The sequence below is a fragment of the Heterocephalus glaber genome, unplaced genomic scaffold (assembly GCF_053883595.1).
Source record: "Heterocephalus glaber isolate CG9 unplaced genomic scaffold, H.glaber_assembly_v1.0 deba00001666, whole genome shotgun sequence".
Classification (NCBI taxonomy): domain Eukaryota; kingdom Metazoa; phylum Chordata; class Mammalia; order Rodentia; family Bathyergidae; genus Heterocephalus; species Heterocephalus glaber.
Genome location: NW_028258406.1, coordinates 18464791 through 18487841, shown reverse-complemented (window position 1 = coordinate 18487841; position 23051 = coordinate 18464791). Strand labels below are relative to the sequence as shown.

At 37.1% G+C, this 23051-nt stretch overlaps 1 pseudogene across 1 annotated transcript; it reads left to right on the top strand.

Annotated features, from left to right (window-relative positions):
• The first annotated feature begins 1738 nt into the window (after positions 1 to 1738).
• Positions 1739 to 21938, top strand: LOC147822274 (T-complex protein 1 subunit gamma pseudogene; annotated as a pseudogene). The gene has a single exon (XR_015445900.1). The product of XR_015445900.1 is annotated as a T-complex protein 1 subunit gamma pseudogene (transcript).
• The last annotated feature ends 1113 nt before the right edge of the window (positions 21939 to 23051 follow it).

The window sequence follows — 23051 nt, the reverse complement described above, 5'->3', positions numbered from 1 at the left end:
GGGCTATCTTTTCTCCAGTGAATGTTTTTGGCCCTTTTGTCAAAGATCAAATGGCTGAATGTGCTTAGGGTTGTTTCTGAATCCTCTGTTCTGTTCCATTGAACCTCATGTCTGTTTTTGTGCCAGTACCATGCTGTTTCCATCACTGTAGCATTGTAATATAACTTTAAGTTGAGGATTGTGATGCCTCCCACTTTGCTCTTTTTCCCCAGGATTGCTTTTACTATTCTGGATCTCCTCTGATTCCATATGAATTTTAGGATTGTTTTCTCCAGTTCTGTAAAGAATGCTATTGGTATTTTGATTGGGATTGCATTAAATCTATATATCAAACTTGGAAGTATGGCTATTTTGACTATTGGTCCTCCCTATCCAAGAACTTGGGATATCTTTCCATTTTCTGATGTCCTCTTTGATTTCCTGTTTCAGAGCACTGTAGTTTTCTTTGTAGACGTCTTTCACTTCCTTAGGTTAATTCCTAAGTATTTAATTTTACTTGATATTATTGTGAATTATATTTTTTCATAATTTCTTTCTCAATGGGTTCATTATTGATATACAGGAATACTATTGATTTTTGTGTTAATATTATATCCTGTCACATTACTGAATTTGATTATTTAAGAATCTTGCTGGGCTGGGGATTTAGCTCAGTGGCACTACACCTGCCTTGCAAGTGCAAAGTCCTGAGTTTGATCCCCAGTACAAAACAAAGAATCTTTCTGCAGATTTTGGGGGGTCTTCTATGTCTACTTAGAGGATCACTGCAAATTACGATAATTTAACTTCTTGCTTTCCTATACATATCACTTTTATTTCTTTTTCTTGCCTAATTCCTCTTGCTAATGTTTCCAGTACTATGTTGAACAGAAGTGGTAATGGTGGAAATCCTTCTTTTGTTCCTGATTTTAGAGGAAAAGCTTTCAATTTTCTCACACATAATTTAATATGATGTTAGAAGTAGGTTAATAAATGGCTTTTATTCAATTTAGATAAAATCCTTCTATATCTATTTTTCTCCATGTTTTTATCATGAAATGATGCTGAATTTTATGAAAGGCTTTTTCTTTATCTATTGAGATGATCATGTGATTTTTGTCCTTGCTTCTGTTTATGTGATGTACTACATTTATTGATTAACATGTTGAATCATCCTTACATCCCTGAGATGAAGCCTTGGTCATGATATATGGTCTTTTTGATGATTAATTACATTATTTTTTGCCAGTATCTGGTTGAGGAATTTTGCATCTATATTCATTAGAAAGATTGGCCTATAGTTCTGTTTTTTTGGTTGGATCCTTGTCTGTTTTTGCAATCAAGGTAATGATAGCTTCCAGGAATGACTTTGGGAGAACTCCTTTCCTTACAATTTCATTAAAGAACTTGAGGAGTATTGGTGCTGCCTATATCTTCCTTGAGGTTTCTGTAGAATTTAGCAGTGAATCCATTCTAACCTCAGCTTTTCTTTCTTGGTAGGTTTTTTTAATACTGCTTCAATTTTATGCCTATTATTGGATTATTCAGGATTTTTAAATCTTCTTGGATTTGGCGATTCATACGTATCTAGAATTCTATTTCTTTTCAATTCTACAATTTATTGGTGTATGGGTTTGCAAAATAGTTGTTTATAATCTTTTATTTTGGCACTGTCCATTGTGATTTCACCTTTTAATTTATACTTACATTTATTTGGATCTTTTCTCACCATTTTTTCATTTTTGTTAGAATGCCTAAAGGCATTCTAAGGGCATTGTCTATTTCATCTATTGTTTTGAAGAACCAACACTTCAATTAATTGTTTTGTTGTATTTTTTGTCTCAATTTCATTGATTTCTGCTCTGATTTTTATAATTTCCTTGCTTGTACTAGCTTTGGGTTTAGATTGTTCTTGTTTCTCTAGGACCTTGAGGTACATCATTAGGTTATTTGTTTGGGCTCCATTTTTGTGACCTGGGCATTCACAGCTATAAACTTCTCTCTTAAGACTCTTTAATTGTGAGAAGATTCTGCCAATTACCCCACCTCTGGGTACCCGGCTCTGCATCACACTGCCATGATGGGCTACCGTCCTATGCTTGTGCTTAGCCAAAATACAAAGCGTGAATCTGGAAGAAAAGTTCAATCTGGAAACATCAATACTGCCAAGACAATGGCAGATATCATTTAAACATGTTTAGGACCCAAGTCCATGATGAAGATGCTTTTGGACCCAATGGGAGGCATCATGATGACCAATGATGGCAATGCAATTGTTCCAGAGATTCAAGTCCAGCATCCACCAGCCAAGTTGATGATTGAAATTAGCTGTACCAAGATGAAGAGGTTGGAAATGGCACTATATCTGTAATTATTCTCACGGGAGAGATGTTGTCTATGGCTGAACACTTCCTGGAGCAGCAGATGCACCCAACAATGGTGATCAGTGCTTACCACAAGGCACTGGATGATATGATCAGAAAATCAGCACCCCCGTTGATGTCAATGACCGTGATGTGATACTAAATATCATCAATAGCTCCATTACTACGAAAGTAATCAGTCAGTGGTCGTTTTGGGCTTGTAACATTGCCCTGGATGCTGTCAAGATCGTGCAGTTCAAGGAGAATGGCCCAAAGGAGATTGACATCAAGAAATATGCAAAGGTGGAAAAGATACCTGGAGGCATCATTGAAGACCCCTGTGTCCTATGTGGCATCATGATTAACAAGGATGTGACCCATTCGAGAATGAGACGCTATATAAAGAACCCTCAAATTGTGCTGCTGGATTCTTCTCTGAAATACAAGAAAGGAGAAAGCCAGACGGATATTGAGATTACACAGGAGGAGGACTTTGCCCGCACCCTCCAGATGGAAGAGGAATACATCCAGCAGCTCTGTGAGGACATCATCCAGCTGAAGCCCGACATTGTCATCACGGAGAAGGGCATCTCAGATTTAGCTCAGCACTACCTCTTGCGGGCCAATATTACAGCCATCCACAGAGTCCGGAAGACAGACAACAATTGGATTGCTAGAGCCTGCGGAACCGGGTAGTCAGAATAGCAGAACTGAGAGAAGATGATGTTAGGACTGGAGCGGGCCTGCTGGAAATCAAGAAAATTGGAGACGAGTGCTTCACATTCATTACTGAGTGCAGAGATCCCAAGGCCTGCACCATCCTCCTCAGAGAAGCCAGCAAAGAGATTCTCTCAGAAGTGGAATGCAACCTGCTGGATGTTATGCAAGTGTGTGGCATCGTGCTCCTTGACCTTCAGCTGGTGCCAGGAGGCGGTTCCTCCGAGATGGCTGTGGCCCATGCCTTAACAGAAAAATTCAAGGCCATGACTGGCGTCGAACAGTGGCCCTACAGGGCTGTGGCCCACATTCTGGAGGTCATCCCTCCAACCCTCATCCAGAACTGTGGGGCCAGCATCATCCGCCTGCTGACTTCCCTTCGGGCCAAACACACACAGCAAGGCTGTGAGACCTCGGGGGTAAATTGGGAGATGGAGGCTTTGGTGGACATGAAGAAGCTGGGCATATGGGAGCCCCTGGCCGTGACGCTGCAGACATACAAGAGGGCAGTGGAGACGGAAGTTCTGCTGCTGAGGATTGACAACATCGTCTTGGGCCACAGAAAGAAGGGTGGTGATCAGAGCCGGCAAAGCGGGGCTCCGGAAGCTGGCCAGGAGTGAATGGGGGCCGGCAACTTCAGCAGCAGACCAGCAGTCTCCCTTTCCTGAGCCAGGGTGCCCAGAGCATTGGAGGCATCTTTGTTTACAAGGGATAAGGTTGAGGGGCAGCCCCTAGGCCCTTTCTGTCCCAGCTCAGTTTGCAGAAGGCACTGACATGTAATTCTTCTCTATTATAGGCTTTCCGTTTAGTTTGATTCCTATGATTAAATCTAAGTCAGTTGGGGGGAAAAAAAAACTTTCATTGTGTCCCATAAATTCTGGTATGTTGTACTGGCATTATTGTTTAGTTCCAGAAACTCTTAAATCTTTAATTTTTCTGTAACCTGTTGTTTATTTAAGAGTGTACTGTTTAGTTTCTATGTATTTGCATAATTTCTGTGTTTTCTTTTGTCATTGATTTGTAGTTTCATTGCACTATAATTTGATAATATACATGGTATAATTTCGATTCTTTTGCATCTAACTTAAGCTTTCTTTATTGGCTAGTGTGTGGTCTATTTCAGAGAAAGTTCCATGTGCTAGTAAGAAGAATGTGTATTCTGTTGTTGGGTGGAACATTCTGCGGATGTTTATTAAGTCCTTTTGTTTGAAGGTTTTATTCGACTCTGATTTTTTTGTTGTTAATTTTTTTGTGTAGGTGATCTGACTATTTGTGAAAGTAGGATATTGAGGTCTGCCACTATAAGTGTGTTTATGTTTGTCTGATCTTTTATGTCCAGTAGACTTTCTTTTATGAAATTGAGTGTACTATTATTTGTCCCATATATAGTAATAATTGTTATTTCTTCCTGTTGGATTGTTTCCTTAACCAACATGTAGTGATCTTTTTGCCTCATTTGATCAATTTTGGCTTAAAGGTCACTTTTTTTAAATATAAGATAGCTACACCTGTTTTTTTCTGGTTCCCATTACATGGAATGTTGTTTTCCATCAATTGATTTTTAATCTATGAGTTTCTTTTCAGGTTAAATATATTTCTGGTATACAGCATACCATTAAATTTTTTCTTGATCCATTCTGCCTGTTTATGTCTTTTGATAGGGGAATTGAGACCATTCACATCAACTTATTACTGATAGGTATTGACTTATACCTGTCATTGCCTATTTTACTGTTGCTCACTGTTTATCTTTCCATTCTACTTAACTGCTCACCCTACTTTGTGTATTTATTCCACTAGACAGTTTGTCACTGTTAACTTCATTGTCTCTTTCTGAGATATCTTTCAGAATTTTGGGGAGTGCCGGTTTGGTGGTTGTGGTGGTTAACTGATTAACTGTCAATTTGAATGGGGAATGCCCAGCTGAATTGAGTCAGCATGGTACTGGGCCTGGAAGACTCACTTAAAGGAGGATTGTTGTTGCAATGGTATAAAAGAACAGTACAAAAAAAAACCCCCACATTTTCTTTATCCAGTCTCCAGTTGATGGGCAATTGGGCTGTTTCCAAGTTTTAGCTCTTGCAAACTGTGCCACTATGAACATGGGTGCACATGTATCATTGTTGTATGATTCTTTTAATTTTTCTGGGAAGATACCCAGCAGGGGAGCAGCTGGGTCAAATGGAACCTCTAAATCTAGTTTTTTGAGGTATCTCCATATTGATTTCCACAGTGATTGCACCAGTCTATACTCCCACCAACAGTGGAGAAGGGTTCCTTTTTGCCCGCAACCTTGCCAGCATTTGTTATTGATTTCTTGATAGCAGCCATTCTTTCTGGGGTGAGGTGGAATCCCAGCACTGTTTTGATTTGCATATCTCTATTGACCAGCAATGTTGAACATTTTTTACATATATTTATTTGCTGCTTCTACTTCTTTGTCTGAGAAATGTCTGTTCATTTCAAATACCCATTTTTGGATTGGGTCTTTAAATTTAGGAGGCCTGATTTTTTTTAAAGTTCTTTACATATTCTAGACAGTAGACCTTTGTCTGAGGAATAGCTGGTAAAAAATTTTTCCAACATTGTGGGTTATCTCTTCACAGGGTTGGTAGTTTCTCTTGCTGTGCAGAAGCTTTTTAATAAGATGACATCCCACTTATTGGTTCTTTGTGCTAGTTCATGTGTGACTGAGATTTTGTTCATGAAATCTGTTTGTAAACCAATGTCTTCAAGAGTTCTACCTAACCTCTCTTCTAGCCGGTTTAGTGCTTCTGTTTTAATATTTACGTCTTTAATCGATTTCAATTTTAGTTTAGTTCATGGTGAAAGATAAAAGTCTAGTTTTAATATTTTGCAAGTTGAAACCCAATTTTTCCAGCACCATTTCAGCAAGAGCCCAAATTTCCTCCAGTGAGGATGTTTGGTTGATTTGTTAAAGATGAGGTGGCTGAGTATGTCTGGAGTTGTTTCTGCATCTTCTAATCTGTTCTGGTCCTCAGATCTGTTTCTTTGCCAGTACCATACTATTTTTATCAAAGTAGCTTTGTAGTGTAGTTTCAAGTTGGGGATTGTGATACATTCTACGTTGTCTTTGTTGCCTAGAATTGCTTTTGCTATTTTAGGTCTTTTCTTGTTCCAAATGAATTTTTGGATTGTTTTCTCAAGGTCTGTTAAGTATGCTGTTGGAAATTCAATTGGGATTGCATTGAATCTATATAGCAGTTTGGGAAGTATGGCCATTTTCACTATATTGGCTCTTCCTACGCAGGAGCAAGAGATCTCTTTTTTCAGAGTGCTGTAGTTTTCAGAGTAGAGGTCTTTTATTGCTTTGGTTGAGTCTGAGTCTGTTGTTTGTGTACAGGAAAGCTATTGATTTTTGTGTGTTGATCTTGTATCCAGCTACTCTACTGAATTTGGTTATTAAGTCTAGAAGACTTTTGGTGGTGTTCTTGGGGTCTTCTATATAGAGTATCATGTCATCTGCAAATAATGACCATTTAACTTCTTTATTTCCTATCTTTATTCATTTTATTTCTTTCTTTTGTCTAATTGCTATGGCTAATATTTCCAGAACTATATTGAACAGGAGTGGTGATACTGGGCATCCTTGTCTTGTTCTTGAATTTAGTGTGAAGGATTTCAGTTTCTGACCATTTAGTATGATATTGGCCATTGGTTTTTCATAGATGGCTTTTATCAGGTTGAGGTAGAGACCATCTTTTCCAATTTTCTGTAGGGTTTTTATCATGAATGTGTGTTGGATTTTGTCAAACACTTTTCTGCATCTATTGAGATGATCATATGGTTTTTGTCCTTGGCTCTGTTAATAGAGTGTATTACAGTGATTGATTTGTGTATGTTGAACCATCCCTGCATCCTTGGGATGAATCCCACTTGGTCAGGGTGTATGATCTTCTTGACGATCTTCTGCATTCTATTTGCCAGTATCTTATTGAGGATTTTTGTGTCTAGTTCATTAGGGAGATTGGCCTATAGTTCTCTTTTTTGGTTGGCTCTTCCTCTGCTATTGGGATCAAGGTGATGCTCTCTTCCAGGAATGAACTTGGGAGTATTGCTTCCCTTTCAATTTCATTGAAGAGTTTAAACAGTAGTGGTAATAGTTCTCCTCTAAATGTCTTGTAGAATTCATCAGTGAAGCCATTAGGACCTGGGCTTTTCTTTGTTGGTAAGTTTTTATTTATATTTTCAATTTCATTGATTGATATTGGTTTGTTTAGAATTTTTAGGTCTTCTTCATTCTACTTTGGTAATTCATATCTATCTAGAAATCTGTCTATTTCTTCTGAGTTTTCCATCTTATTGGCATATATGTTCTCAAAGTAGGTATTGATGTTCCTCTGGATTTCTGCTGGGTCTGTTGTAATTTTACCCTTTTCATTCCTAATTGCATGGATTTGGGGCTTTTCTTTCATTTTTTTGATAAGGTTGGCTAAGGGTTTGTCAATTTTGTTTATTCTTTGAAAGAACCAACTCTTGGCTTCATTAATTTTTTGTATTGTTCTCTTAGTCTCCATTGTATTGATTTCTGCTCAGATCTTTATAATTTCCTCCCTTATGTGAGCTTTGGGTTTGTCTTGCTCTTCTTTTTCTAGAAGCTTGAGGTTCAGCATTAGGTTGTTTATTTGAGCTTGCTGTTTTCCTAATATGAGTATTTACTGCTATGAATTTCCCTCATAAGACTGTTTTCATTGTGTCCAATATATTTCAATACGTTGTATTAGCATTATTTAATTGTAGAAACTGTCTAATTTCTTCTCTAATTTCCTCTTTGACCCATTGGTTATTCAGAAGTGTGTTGTTCCATTTCCATGTGTTTATGAAATTCTTGTGTTTTCTTTTGCTATTGATCTGCAGTTTCATCATATTATTATCTGATAATATATAAGGGATAACTTCAATTCCTTTGCATTTACTTGAACATGTTCTATGAGCACACATGTGGTCTGTTTTGGAGAACGACCCATGTGCAGCTGAGAAAAATGTGTATTCTGATTTTGTGGGGTAGAACACTGTAAACATCTGTTAAGTCCATTTTTTCAAGAGTTTGATTGAATTCTAGTATTTCATTGTTTATATTTTATCTAGTTGATCTATCTATTTCCAACAGTGGGGTATTGAGGTCCCTCACTACTACTGTATTAGTGCTTATTTGATTTTTCATGTCCATTAACATTTGTTTTATATAGTTGGGTGCACTAATATTTGGTGCAAATTTATTTATAATTGTAATCTGTTCCTCTTGGATTATTCTGTTTACAAGGATGTAGTGGCCTTCTTTGTCTCCCTTAGTGTTTCTTTGAAATCCATTTTATCTGCAAATAGTATAGCTACTCCTGCTTTTTTTTTGTTGTCACTTGGAGTATTGTTTTCCACCCTTTAACTTTCCATCTATGATTTTCTTTTTGAATTAAGTGTGTTTCTTATATGTAACATAGTGTGGGATCTTGTTTCTTGACCCATTCTGCCAGTCTATTTCTTTTTATAGGTGAACTGAGACCATCAACATTGGTGGTTATAATTGATATGTAATAACTTATCCCTGTCATGACCTTTTCCTGTTGTTTGATTCTCCCCCTTTGCATTTAATTTCTTGTCTTTCCTGATAGATTCATTCTGCTGGGCTTCCTGGGGTTGTGATCCTCATTGTCGTTTCCTAGGATAGTTTTTAGAATTGTTCGGAGTGCTGGTTTGGTATTCATGAAGTTCCTCAGGTGTTCTTTGTCATAAAAGTATCTTATTTCATCATCAATTTTGAAAGATAGTTTTGCAGGTACATCAGTCTGGGTCTGGAGTCCTTTAGGACTTGAAATATGTCACTCCAAGCTCTTCTTGTCTTGAGGATTTGTGTTGAGAAGTCTGCTGTGATTCTGACAGGCTTTCCTTTGTATGTGATTTGTTTCTTTTCTATAACTGCTTGTAGAGTTTGGTCTTCTGTTGGATTTCTGGAATCTTAAATAATATATGCCTAGGTGCCATTTTATTATCACTTCTAGTTGGAGTTCTATATGCCTCACTTATCTTTATGTCAAATTATTTTCCCCCACTTGGGAAGTTTTCTGCTATTACTTCTGTGAACAGTGTTTTTATGTCATTTGCACTATATCCTGTTTCTACATTGACTCTGATCAGTCTTATGTCATTCTTCTTTGCATCATCTACCAGCTGCTGGATTGATTTCTCATGGTCACTTACTATTTTTAAGAAATTTTTCTTTTCCTGGTCACTAATTGCAGTCTTGTCTTCTGTGTCTGATATTCTGTCCTCACATTGGCTCATTGTGCTTCGTAAACTTTCAATGGAGTACTACTCTGCCATAAAGAATGAGAAACTAGAGGGCCAGGGATTTAGCTCAGTGGTTCTGCTGCCTGCCTTGCAAACACAAGGTCCTGAGTTTGATCCCTGGTACCAAAAAAAAAAAAAAAAAAAAAAGAATGAGAAACTACAGATATTTATAGATAAATAGATCCGTATGGAGGCCATACCCTTAAGTGAAATAAATAGGACACACATTTGTAAATACTGAATAGTTTTTCTGGCTGTCCTCTTGAAAGATACTCCAGTCCCCTCACTGTCACCAATGATGGCTGCTGTTCTTTTTGGAGGTCCTCCAGTCTTTGCCTTCACCTTGGGCATCATCTCCTGACTTTTGGTGCAGATTCTTCAGCTTCCAGCACTAGCCTTTCAGCCTGCAGGTGCAGACTCTTTAGCTTCTAGTTCGACCTCCCAGGCAGACCCCTCGATCTTCCATTGTGGATCATTTGGCCTCCTGATGCGGACTCCTACCAGACATTCCTGTGGGCTCCAGGCCTTCAGCTGGATCCTTCAGATCTCTAGCACGGTGACAGATCTTTTGCACTCTTCTACATTTGACTCTGTTGGTGGCCATTGTTTTGTAGGCCAATCTTGAAAATTTCTGTGTCCTACATTAACTCTGATTAGAGCATGTGCAGTCTTTTGAGGAGCTCACCCTAGCCCTGCAAGCGCTTGTAAAAACGGACTAATACAGTGGTCATGAATCTCTTTCGGTGCCCATTATCATGAAAATCGCTCATTTCTCCATGGATTTTAATAGGTATTTTTGCAGAATATATCAGCTTGGGTTGGAAAGTGTTTTCTTTTAGGGCTTGAAAGACTTCACTGCAAGGTCTCCTGACCTTCAAGGTTGTGTTGAGAAGTCTTTTGAAATTCTAATGGGTTTACTTTCATAAATGATTTGTTGCTTTCCCTTAACCACTTTTAGGATTCTGTTCTTCTGTTACACTTCTGAGATTTTAACTATGATGCATTGTGAAGAAGTTCTTTTCTGATGATGATTTTTTAGGATTCTACTTGCCTCACTTATCTATATGTTAAATTCTTTTCCCTTATGTAGAATGTTATCTGCTATTATTTCTGTAAACAGTTATTTTATGCCATTTGTACAGTCTTCTGATTTTTCACCAATTTTAATTAATCTTAAATTAGACTTTGCATCATCTAGGAGCTGTTGGATCTTTTTTTTTTTTTTTGGTACCGGATATTGAACTCAGGTCCTTGTGCTTGCTCAGCAGGCGGTGAAACCACTGAGCTAAATCCCTGGCTGGATCTATTTTTCATGTCCTTTCTTGTTTTTAAATTATCTCTCATTAACTGGCCACTGCCAACAGCCCTGTCTTCTAGTTCTGACACTCTGTCCTCACATTGGTCATTTCTGCTGCCTGTATTCTGTTAGAATTCTTAATCTCTTAAATTTCTACTTGAGGCCTTTTCATGGACTCTAATTCTTTTCTGTGCTGGTCATTTATGTTTTGCATCTTTTTTTTTTTTTAAGCTCTATAGCTTTTTTTTTTGGTACCGGGGATCGAACTTGGGTCCTTGTGCTTGTGAGGCAGGCGGCAGAACCACTGAACTAAATCCCTGGCCCCTCTAATAGCTTTTTATTATTGTCTCCTGTAAACTCACTGATCATTTTGTTTGTTTGGCCCAATAGCTTATTACTTAAATCTTTTGTGAGCTTCTCAAATGCCTTATTGATCTGTTTTATTATCTCCTCAATATTATTTGAAATAATTCAGGTGTGTGGCTTTTGGTTTCTTCCCCTTCAATAACACGTGGATCAGCTTGGGGGGAGTTGGGAGTTTTAGGATGCATTTTGTTTGCTTGTCTTCTCATTTTTTCAATGTCTTCTAGTTTTTGTCTTTTGTGTTGAGGCTTTCAGGTTAATTGTAGTGGAAAGTTTTGTTTTTACTATGGAGACATCTTTAGTTGATGTCTACATTTCAGTAGTGTCCTCTGGGGGTAACTAACTATAGGCTTTTGCCTCTGTACAAGGATTCAACCACCTCTGTTTACTTGGAATGAGAAGTTGCAGAGTATTTGGTCCAGTACCCAGTTCTCCAGGAAGGGGACACAGTATTGTTAATGACCCTAAGGTAATCTAGTTACTAGCATCCCAAGAAATCAATTAATAATAGCAGGTCTGTCTCCTTGCTATAGTAATAAAATCAGCATCAGTTGTAGTGTCAAGTACAAATTGCGTATTGACAAACCCCAAGGAACAATATGCCACCCATAAACATAGAAAAGAGATCTATAATTATAGTATGAACACTAGACAAACCAAACATTGACCTACTATTGACTTACAGTAAATATCTATTAAATGGAGCAACTTTAGCTTTACTAACAGTATTCAATGGCAATAGCATAAATTTACCTAGCTATCTAGAGGTATACACAGTTTAGTAGTTATACTAGTAAAGGTAGAGAGAATAGGGAACCAGAGAATGAAAAAAGCAAAATTCAATAAATTAATCAATGGCATATGAGAAGGCAGAGAGAAAAAAATGAGAGAAGGGGAACTATTAACCAGTAAAATGAAATTAATAGTATTACAGACCAGTTGTAGGAAAGAATGAACAAAAAGAAGGGGCCAGGGATTTAGCTCAGTGGTTCTCCTGCCTGCCTCGAAAGCACAAGGTCCTGAGTTCGATCCCCAGTACAGAAGAAGAAGCAGACAAAGAAGAAAAAGATGAAGATGAAGACAAGGAAGAGGAAGAGGAAGAGGGAAAAATAATAACTGGGGAGCAAAATACAGAAAATAAAAGAAAGATAATAGAGAGAAAAAATGTTGAAAGGGGAAAAGAGAAAAGGGAGAGAAGAAACTAAAAGAGGATGAGAAATGGAGATAAAACCCCAATCCTCAAAAAAACCTGATGAAGGAAAGATAAAAATAATTTAAAATTTTTAAATTAAAAAGAGATTGAGTCAAAGAAAAAATTTCTGTGATTTTGTTTTGTTTTTCTGAGATAGGGTCTCACTATGTAATTCAGGTTGGCTTTGAGCTCCACATAGTGAGGCTGGCCTTGAACTGATGGCAGTCCTGCAGTTTCAGTCTCCCAAGTGCTGGGATTATAGGTGTGCATCACCCGGCATGTGTTTTTGAATGAGCAATTTCTTTCTAGTATCTGCATTCTTAGGGACTGTGGTTACTATCTAAGCCAAGGTATCCTTGCTCCCATTGGTAGATAGGAAACTCGATCACATCTCTGGTCTCTACCACATGTAGACTGTGGGGTAGGGATTCAAGTGGACTGCTAGACTTAGTGTCAGCAGTCACAAGGTCTGGTTGCTCCCTTCTCTCCCTGGCCATTGTCCTTGTCTAAGGTCAGTTGCCTCTGCTGCCTCATGCCAAGAGGAAGCAAATTGTAGAGCCAGCTTGAAGTTGGTGAATTGTCTTGCCTTTGTGTTGGGGGATGGGGTGCATCACACATCTGGTGCAGGCCTGCTTGCTCTCAGAACTTATATTACACTTATATATGTATCTGGACATTTGAGCTCTCCTCTTGCCCCAGGACCAATCCCATCTTTCTAGGCTTCAGACTCAATGGAGTCTTCACGAAAAACTATAAGCTGAAGTTAGACACAAGTTAAATGTAGCCAGTCAAACAGAGGTCAAGAGAATAAATGCAGATTCATTGGTTTGTTCTCTCTCTCCTTGAAAGATAATTTAAATATAACTGTAAATTTTTAGGACAATTTTTCTCAAACCAGAAGCTCATTTTCTGTTTACATAAAAGTTGCCACCTTAACCACTTTTTTTGGTTTATTTATTTATTTATTTATTTATTTATTTATTTATTTATTTTTGAGGCCAGGGTCTTGCTTTGTAATTCAGGCTGACCTTGAACTCATTATATAGCCCACTCTGGCTTTGAACTGGCAAAGATCCTCCTGCCTCAGCCTCCCAAGTGGTAGGATTTATAGGACAATTTTTAAAGTTGGTTCCTGATAGATTGAAGTTGAATTTTTTAAAAACAAAAAGCATTGTTCACTATGGATGAAAGGTAAAAGCAAATATCCTGATTTTACTGAAATTCCTTTAAATTTCTTCCATTCTCAGCATACCTTTGAGAGACTATTTTCTCTAGTATTAGTGTCATTAAAATAAACTAAAACAGTTTAGCTGTACATTATCTCCAGCAAGAAGCATATCACCAATCCAACCAATCTAGATCAGATAATTTAACTAGCAAGGAACATACTCATTTTCACATTAAAATATTTTAAATGATATTCACACTGTTTGTATAGTTTTTAATATGAGAAATTGCTACTTCATTCACAACTTTGTATTAGTTGTTATGACTGTGAAGTGACAAAAAATTATAAATGTAATAACAATTCTCTGTATTCATTATTTATATGGACACGTTCAGTAAACAACATTTTTTTTTTTGGTACTGAGGATCGAACTCAGAACCCTGTATCTGTGAGGCAGGTGCAGCACCACTGAGCTAAATCCCCAGCCCAACAACATCCATTTTTGTAATTCTTTTCTTTCATTCTATATTACATTTGTCCTGACAATATTTATGGGAATGTAATATTATTTCTGTCTAATCTAAAAATTTTGAGCTTATATTTAGTGTGTCTTTTTATCTCTTTTCATTTCATTTTTCTAGCAATTTGTTTTTATTTCACATTCCAAAAGTATCAATTCATGACAAATGGGAAATTTAAAAGAATGAAAAGTTCCTCCACAGATAATGTGGGAAACACTGGTCTTCGAAGGTCTTCATTTCTCTTTTTTGCTCAATTTCAATCCCATTATTTAAATTACTTCCCATAAATGTGTACTTCTCAGGCTCTTTCAGGTTTAAAGAAACAGAGACCGTTTTGGTTTATCTGAATTACTCAGGGTTAATGATGAGTTTAGGGGAAAAAAATTAAGAAAAAAACAACAGAAAGAATCCTTGATGTTGACATTCATATCTCTTGTCTTCTCCAGCCAGTAGGCCCCTTCTCCTCACCTTTGGGAATGTTATTCTTCTTTATCTCAGCACACCACTTCTGTGGCACTGACCTTCCCTCCATGCCACCAACTCATACTCCTCAGTAGAAAATATGATTGAGTCTCCTTCTAAACTGTTATTTCCATAAGGTGGACCAATTACATAATTTATAGGGCCAGAGCAAAATGAGAGTGCAGGACTTCTAGTTAAAAAAATTATTAATAATTTCAAGATGGTGACATCAGAATACTAACCCAAGCTTAGGCCATTTGTGACTTCATGACTTATGTGCCCACAAAGTCAGCAGATCAATGAGGGTAGGTCTACATTTATTCTGCTACAGTGTGTCTACAAGCCTAGCCTGTTCCTGATACATGGAGAACATTTAGCAAATGCCTGTTAGATGAATGACCCTAACTACCTTATTTTAATTTGATTACCTCTGTGAAGAACTTATTTCCAAATACAGTCACATTCTGAGGTATTGGGAGTTAGGATTTCAGCATTACAAATTGGGGGGAATACTATTTAGCCCATTACAACTGGGGCAGGAATGTTGGCAAGATGGTAAGCTCTCTTCTGTTAAAGAGGTTGGATGTTTCTCAAAACAGATGATGAAATTAAATATTCAAACAAATATGGTTATCACATAGGCTGTAGCTCATATCTCAGGGGGTACAGAGGTGTAAAGATAGCTCGTAGGCTTATAAAAAAGACAAAAATTAAAGCATTCCTTGTAATGTTTGAAAGGCCTTCATTGCAGGCCCAGCTCTCCCTGGCAGTGGCAGGGGCCAGGAAGGGTAACCAAAGCAGCAAACTATTAGATTACTCCAAGTTAAGCCAATGAACACAGCCATTGCACCATGAGAAGAAATTCTGTAGTGCCTTTGTTCACTGGCCTGTGTTGTAGCAATCTATCAGCTGGAGACTTTGGTCAGCTTTTGGTAAAGTGAGTGAAAAGTAAGAAAGCACGTACTATCAAGTATGGTATAAAGACCATGGAGGAGATATATTGTAATAGTATGACAATCAATCAGAATTATGTTACCTGACAATAACAGAATGCAAATAACAATGAGTTAAACAAAACAGAAGGTTATTTTTATATCAGGTAAAAGTCTAGAGATGAGAATTCCAGGATGAGTGAAAGTTCTGGTCCACAGAGACCTCAGGGATACATGTACCTTCAGCCCAAAACTGTTGTTCCTGGACTGTGCTCAAAGGCTAAGATGGCAGCCAAAAGCCATATGCATCTTTTCGACAGCAGAATGAGGGAGGGGCTGAAGAAAAGGCCAGGCTTCATGTCAGTTCTCACTTAAGTGGAGTTCCTAAAAACTGTCACAATATACTTTCACTTATATCCCACTGATCAAAATTTGGACACAAAATTATACCTTTCTATGTGATGCAGAGAAAAAATTTTATAAGAGGCCATGATTCTATTAATGTAGACATAAGGGAGAACTACTGAGTGGCAACCATAAGTCTCTGCCATAAGTAGCAATGTAAATACCCATCAATTGGACACTTTGACACAGACATTCCCCAAGATAGACTGTTATACTGGTGGTCTCTAGTAAATAATGTCCACAATATTCATGGCCTGGTGTAGTTCCCTCACATTGTGATGCTGAGATTGGCCTCATGGCATGTTTGGTCAATGGGATCTCAGGAACTATAGAGCAAGTTGTACCTTGATGAGAGCTTATAGTCTCCTGGAATCCAGGTGCTATGCAAGAAGCAAGAGTTAGTCCCTATGAAGATGACAGACTACATGAAGAAAGAGATTTAGCATCTCAGCTGAGCTCAGACCCCCTACCTGAGGAGACCAGCAGAACCATTTGGTCAATAAATTGGTCACTACTTCTTTTTTCTTTTTTTGGTACCGGGGATCAAACTCAGGATCTTGCGCTTGTGAGGCAAGCGGCGGAATCACTGAGCTAAATCCCCAGCCCGATCACTGTTTCTTTTAGTAATTAATTTTGAGGACAGTTTGTTATATGGAAATAGTTAAATGGTTCAGTTCCTAGAGAACATTCTGTAGTTCATCAAGGACTTAACTAAACACCAAACATGTACAAAGCAGTGTTTGGAGCATTAGAGAGAGTGTACCATATTGCTCAAAATTGTTTCATTAGTTTCATAAAACAAAAAGCTAATTTAAGCAAAAAATGATTATTTATTGGAAGAATACTACATGGAAAAAAAGAAATACTGAAAACTAAAATTCAGGAAGAGCAGTGTATCAGATACATTAAGCAGTTGTATGTGCAATCTACAAGGCTAACATGACTTCAGGGTCACTGGAGATTTATTTCCTCCAGCAATCATCACAGCAACCAACTCTGCACGGGGTCTCCCCAGCCACCAGTAATGCAACACATTTCACATCAGCACATTCCAATAGCTCCCCACACACATTCCCAAGCCACATACACCTTACCTCCCACCTCAGGAAGGATGAAATATCACCTAACCATGCGCTGTAATGTATGAGTAGTCTAGATGAGGATTGGTGCATCTAATGCCCATGGGGTACCCCCTTAATCAATAGAGCAGGATCATGCAAATAAATTCCTCTCCCTTCTTCTGTCCAGAAAGACTATCCTGAAACGCAAAAGTTCATATGGTCTCTCAAAATATACTCCCATGGGCTTGATACTAAGCATTAGCTAGTTGTTTTTTGTTGTTTTTTTTTTTTCGAATGACAGATATTTATTTTTTGCTCACATAATAGTCTCAAGAGAGAAGTTCCTGGCTGGCAAGTGGCTGTCCTTAGGGGGTGACACAGGGAGCACAGTAGCTAGTTTTTTTTAATATGCTATTATACAGTCATATGTTGCTTAGTGATGGGAACACAGTTCTGAAAAGACATTATTAGGCAAATTTGTCATCATGCAAACATCACAGAGTGTATGTACACAAACTAAGCTACAATGTTATTAGGCAATATAATCTTTTCTTAATAAAAGCAAATGCAATTTTATTAAGTGTAGAATAGATTTGTAAATGGTAACACAGAAATTCAATTTTGAAACTGTTCCAATGAGTTATCAGCATTGCAGTTTTTACATCAAAAAGGGGAAAGGGGAAGGGACAGCTCAGTATTCTTGGAAAGTTGTAGCTCAGTATTCTTTGAAGAGAAGCATGAATTACAGAAACCTGGAATGGGAAGTGATGGGAATCATGATAGTACTTTTTCAAGTCCATTGAAATATTTTTACAAGGGACTCCTGTTCACTCTAGGATCTTTCCAAGCCAATGGGTATTGAAAAAGTATTAAAAATTGTTTCAGTTATTGACATAGTATTTGCAATCTATCTCTGTCAGCAAATCTCTAAGGCTTACGAAGCAATTTGTGCTTTCTGTTTGAGCATTATATACTCATTTTGTCTTATGTCAGACAGGAGTATATCTCCATGTGTCTTCTTTCTGTGTTTTTACCGAATAGTGAGACAGGATGTTTTGTTTTGTTTTGTTTTGTTGGTACCGGGGATCAAACTCGGGACCTTGAGCTTGCAAGGCAGGTGGCAGCACTACTGAGCTAAATCCCGGCCCTTTACCAAATAGTGATGTTTGTTTTGGAGAATTGGTACCTGCATATAGCACATCGTGATTACTTTTAATCCTTAATTTTCTCCTTCCCCTTAGTCCTCCTTTCCATCTCCAAAATCTGCCTTTTAGTTGTCTGTCATCTTTCCTGTATCTTATCCACTTATTTATATTTTATTTTCATTTTATCATATAAGAGAAATCATGTGATATGTAACTTTCAGTGTCTGACTTATCTCACTTTCATGATGATCTCAAGTTGCATCTTATCTTCCACACTATATCGATTGCCCTTCATCCTAGTAGGTCCATTTCTATAGCTTTTCACTTACAGGTCTTTCACATTTTTATATCAGATTTTATCACAACTAGTTCTGAAAGGACCACATTTGACCATAACAATTCTATTTTAATTTTGTGCCATCATTTATACCTTTTGTTTCATTTCTAGTTTCATTTATTGCGGTTTTTGTTTTGATTTTTTCTTAATCTAGCTAAAGATTTATCAATTTTGTTTTTATTTTCAAAAACGCAACTCTGGACTTTTACACTTTTTCTATTATGTGTACTCTATTATTTATTTCTGCTCTGATCTTTGTTATTTTCTTCTTTCTGCTAACTTTGGGCTTAATTTCTTTCCTCTTTTTATAGTTTCTTGCAGTGTGAAGTTCAGTTCTCCTTTTGAGTACTGTAGAAAATGGGATAGGTGGTGACCATGGTATATGAACAGTATAAGAATAATTTTAAGGATTATGGAGTGAGTTGGATTCTACTGACGGAACTGTATACCTTGCAAAAGAAAATGATGCAAAAAAGAAAAAAAAGAAAGAAAATGATGCCTCAGGGCAGTCATCTGTTACTGTAAGGCACACTCAGAGCCAGAGGGACCTCTACTGGCAATTTTTAGTAAGACTGATTTTTCTGCAGCCAAAAGCAAACTATGCTAAAAAGCAGTCATGGGTTCTGATTGTAAGAGCAGAAGAGTTGAAAAGAAAACTAAATGCATAGACTTGCAGGTTCTCCTAGGTAAGCATCCGGTCCCTGAAAAAGAATCAGAATATTATGCTAAGACCTAGGATGAGGCATTTGAATGTGAAAACATGAGAATGTGGAATCTCTCAGTTTCCTTTTGCAATGTGCTTGAAAAAAATGTAACAACCAGTTCTCAGGAAAAGTGGTGTGAGAAAGGACATTTTAGCATTGGTCAGCTTCTGTGATGCAAGTACTTCTGCTTTGGTCAATTTCAAGCTACCAACATTAGGTCACTATACACAGAGTTCCGAAGAAATGTATATAATTGGCTCCTACAAGCTGATATGAGCCAATTCTAAGCTACCCATGGTCGGCTGGCAGAAGCATCACCTCCAGCTCAGCTCCGCACAAGTTTTCTCTTGCTGGAAACCATGAAATGCCTACTTCTGAAAGGTGGTGTCTTGAACATAATTTCTGACCATTTTCCAAAATAAGAGAAATGCAATGGGGAAAGGGAATACCCAGAGTATAAAGAAATGCTTAGATACAGGGTTTTAAATAACACAGATACATCATGATTCTCCAGTTAGAAGGAGGACCAGTGGAGTTTTGGCTTCACTCTTAAAATGGATCCAATGGGCCCGTGAATATCTATAGTTAAATCATTGACTATATAATAAGGATGGATCATTTTGTCTGACAAAACTCTCACATCATTTCCTTGACCTGTAGAGTAATATCCATTATATAATTGGGCCAGGTAGAGGCTTCTGCAACTGCCATTATTATCCCCAACCAAGTTAGTAAATCAGAAGAAGCAAGACAGCACCTTAAGAATTGTGGAAACTTATAGCACTATCAAAGATTTAAAAAATAAATAGGTTGTAGTTCTCATTCAATTCTCCTGTCTGACACCTACAAAAATGAAATCATGGCCCATGACAGTACATAACTATATATTTGAAGCTGCCATGTAGCATGTAGTATCTTCCTACATATTTGCAGTAAGTAGTATCTTCCTTGAGCAGATCAATACAAATACTTAAGCATTTTGTAAGCAGTTGATTATTTGATAAATGAAATTTTTCATTACCATCAGTAGAAAGACTCAAAAGCAGTTTGCCTTTATATATAAACAATAGAAGTACACAATTACTTTCTGCAGAGCTATCTTAACTCTACTGCCTCCTGTTCTTGTGAGCACAAAAGGATAAGTACTGTACATCAATGCTTCTCAAACATGTGGTATCAGACTAGTTTTTTCTTTTTCTCCCACAAACTGTCTTAGAGCATTTATTTTGGAAATTGCTAAACTTGATCAATATATACTTTGGTGCACATGCAAATCACCACTTGAGTTTGACAATAACCAAAATGATCTATACCTTGTTCAGTGATTCTTCTGACCATGTGCTTGGAACTCACAGCAATATTAAATGTCTATAACATTTCTAAACACAAAATTTTCAATTTCTGAATTTATCTTTTCATGGACTAGTAGTAGCCAAGTATTCACCCACTAAGACTTGTTTTTTAAACTACACTTAGAGTAATGTAGTCTATGTATGGCCTGGTGAAATACATGTGTATCAAAGAATGGAAGACAAACTCTGCAATAATCAAGGGCTTGTGGCACCAATGAAGTTTTTAGGATTCAATGCTCTGTGTAAGTTCGGAACATCACCTTTAACATAAAGGACAAATTGTTGAACCTCTCCTGTCACACCACTAAAAAAGATACACATCATTTAGTGGGACTCTTTGGATTTTGAGGACAGCATATACTATCTTTGGGAATACAATTCCAACTCATTTGTCAGATGACTTAGAAAGTTTTCAGTTGCAAATAGGTACCAAAGTCAGAGACTTCCTGTGATCAAATATAGGCTGCAGTGCAAGCTTCCCTGCCACATGAACTATATAAACCCATAAATCTAATGGCACCAGAAGTATATGTGGTATAAGTGTTGTACGGCAAGTCCCAATAGGAAGTATAGCCCTGAGGTTTTTGAGTAAGGCAATCCCTTCTACAACAGAGAGTTACTTTATTTGAACTGTAGACAGCCTCTAGGAGCTGAGAACAACTTCCAGACAATATCCAGCAAGAAACTGATACCCTGGATTGTACAACCAAGGATATGAATTCTGTCAACAACCACATGAGTTTGGAAGTGGATCCTTCCCCAGCTGAGCTGCCATATAAAAACTCAGTACAGGGCCGAGGATTTAGCTCAGTGGTTCCACCACCTGCCTCTCAAGCGCATGGTTCTGAGTCCAATCCCTGGTACCAAAAAAAATAATAAATAAAAACTCAGTATTATAAAATCTTTGATTGTAACCTTGCAGAAGATCTACTAAGGTGTGCTCAGACCCATAAAAACTATGAGATAATAAATATGTGTTGTTTTAGCTGTTTGTGGTAATATTTTACACAGCAAGAAATACCTAATAAAATGGTATGATCACTCTGGAAAAGGTTTGACATTTTTTATAACATTAAATATACATCAACCATATTACCCAGCAATTCTTTACCCAAGACAGTAGAAAATAGGTTCTTAAAAAAAGACCTTGGGCTGGGGATTTAGCTCAGTGGTTCTGCCGCCTCCCTCGCAAACGCGAGGTCCCAAGTTCAATCCCCGTACCAAAAAAAAAAAAAATTTCTACAAGAATGCTCATATTAAATTAATCACTACCAGTCAGAAAAAAAGCACCAATATAAGAATGGATAAAAATTTGTAGTTTATTAATATAAAACAAAGAATACTACTCACCAGTAAAATGGAATGAAACTCTGATACTTGCAAACATGAATGAATCTCAAAAACCTTATGCTAAGCTAAGAAAACCAGATAAGGAGAGTATTAAATGTATGCATTCACTAATATGAAATTTTATTACAGGCAAAGATAATCTCTGGTGAAAGAAATTGGACTAGAGTATTCTCCAAGAATTGAGGCAAACATTGACTTGGAAAGGGCATGAAATAACTTTCTACAATGATGAACTTGTCTGTGTCTAGAAGTGTTGGTCACATGGGCATATGCATTTGTTAAAATTTTTGAACAGTACATTTATGATCTATATTAATTACTATATGTAAATTATACTTGAATTTTTAAAAATAAAAACAAAAAACGAAGAAAACTACGTGTTTGCTAAAGAATCACAGAATTTCTCAAGCCAAATTATGCCAAGAAACTTTATCTTTATCCCAAAAATAAAGAAAAAAGCATTCATTACCTGCTACATGTGAGACCTTTAAGACCAAAAAGTTCCAAATGGAAAGGCACCTTTTGATTGGTTCTTCCCTCTCAATTGTCTTTTTACCTTGAACTTCATTGATTCAATCCACCGAAAGAAAATCATTTTATCAATGAATGTTACAAACTCTGTATTACATATATATAACAAATAAATAGTCATAATATGACCTATACACAACCAGGGGAGCTTAAAGTTTCAAAGATAATTTTTTATCAATCTTACCACCACACTACCGCAAACTAGATTTGATTTTCACTAGAGATAATATTTCAAAGTAATATTTACTGGGATGCTATGTCAAACAATATACACAGAACAAAAATCTGAGAAACTATCAGAATTTAAAGAGCCTGAGGAGAAAGACAACTAAATGTAATTTGGTATCCTGGATGGGATCTTAGAGCAGAAAAAAGACATTAGGTAAAAACTAAGAAAATCTGAATAAAACACAGATTTTAGCTAACAATAATGGATCAATATTGATTCATTACCACACCAATGTAAGATATTAATAATAGGAGAAACTGTGGGGGATGGGGGAATTAGGGAGATATATGGGCATTGTACTATGTTCTCAACTTTTCTGCAAATTTAAAAATGTTTGAAAAATTATATATATATATATATATATATATATATATTTTTTTTTTTTTTTTTGTACCGGGATCAAACTTGGGTCCTTGCGCTTGCAGGGCAGGCAACGAAACCACTGAGCTAAATCCCCAGCCCCAGTAAAATATATTTTTAAGAAAAGAACTATGAGAGCAAGCTATTTGTATGATTTAGTAGTAACATCTGAAAGATAAGCATCATAAGAGACTTATCACATATAAAGACTGAGAGAGGACAAGATTAAAATGTGAGGTCAAAAGGAATAGGCCAGCATCCCAAGAACAGAATAGGC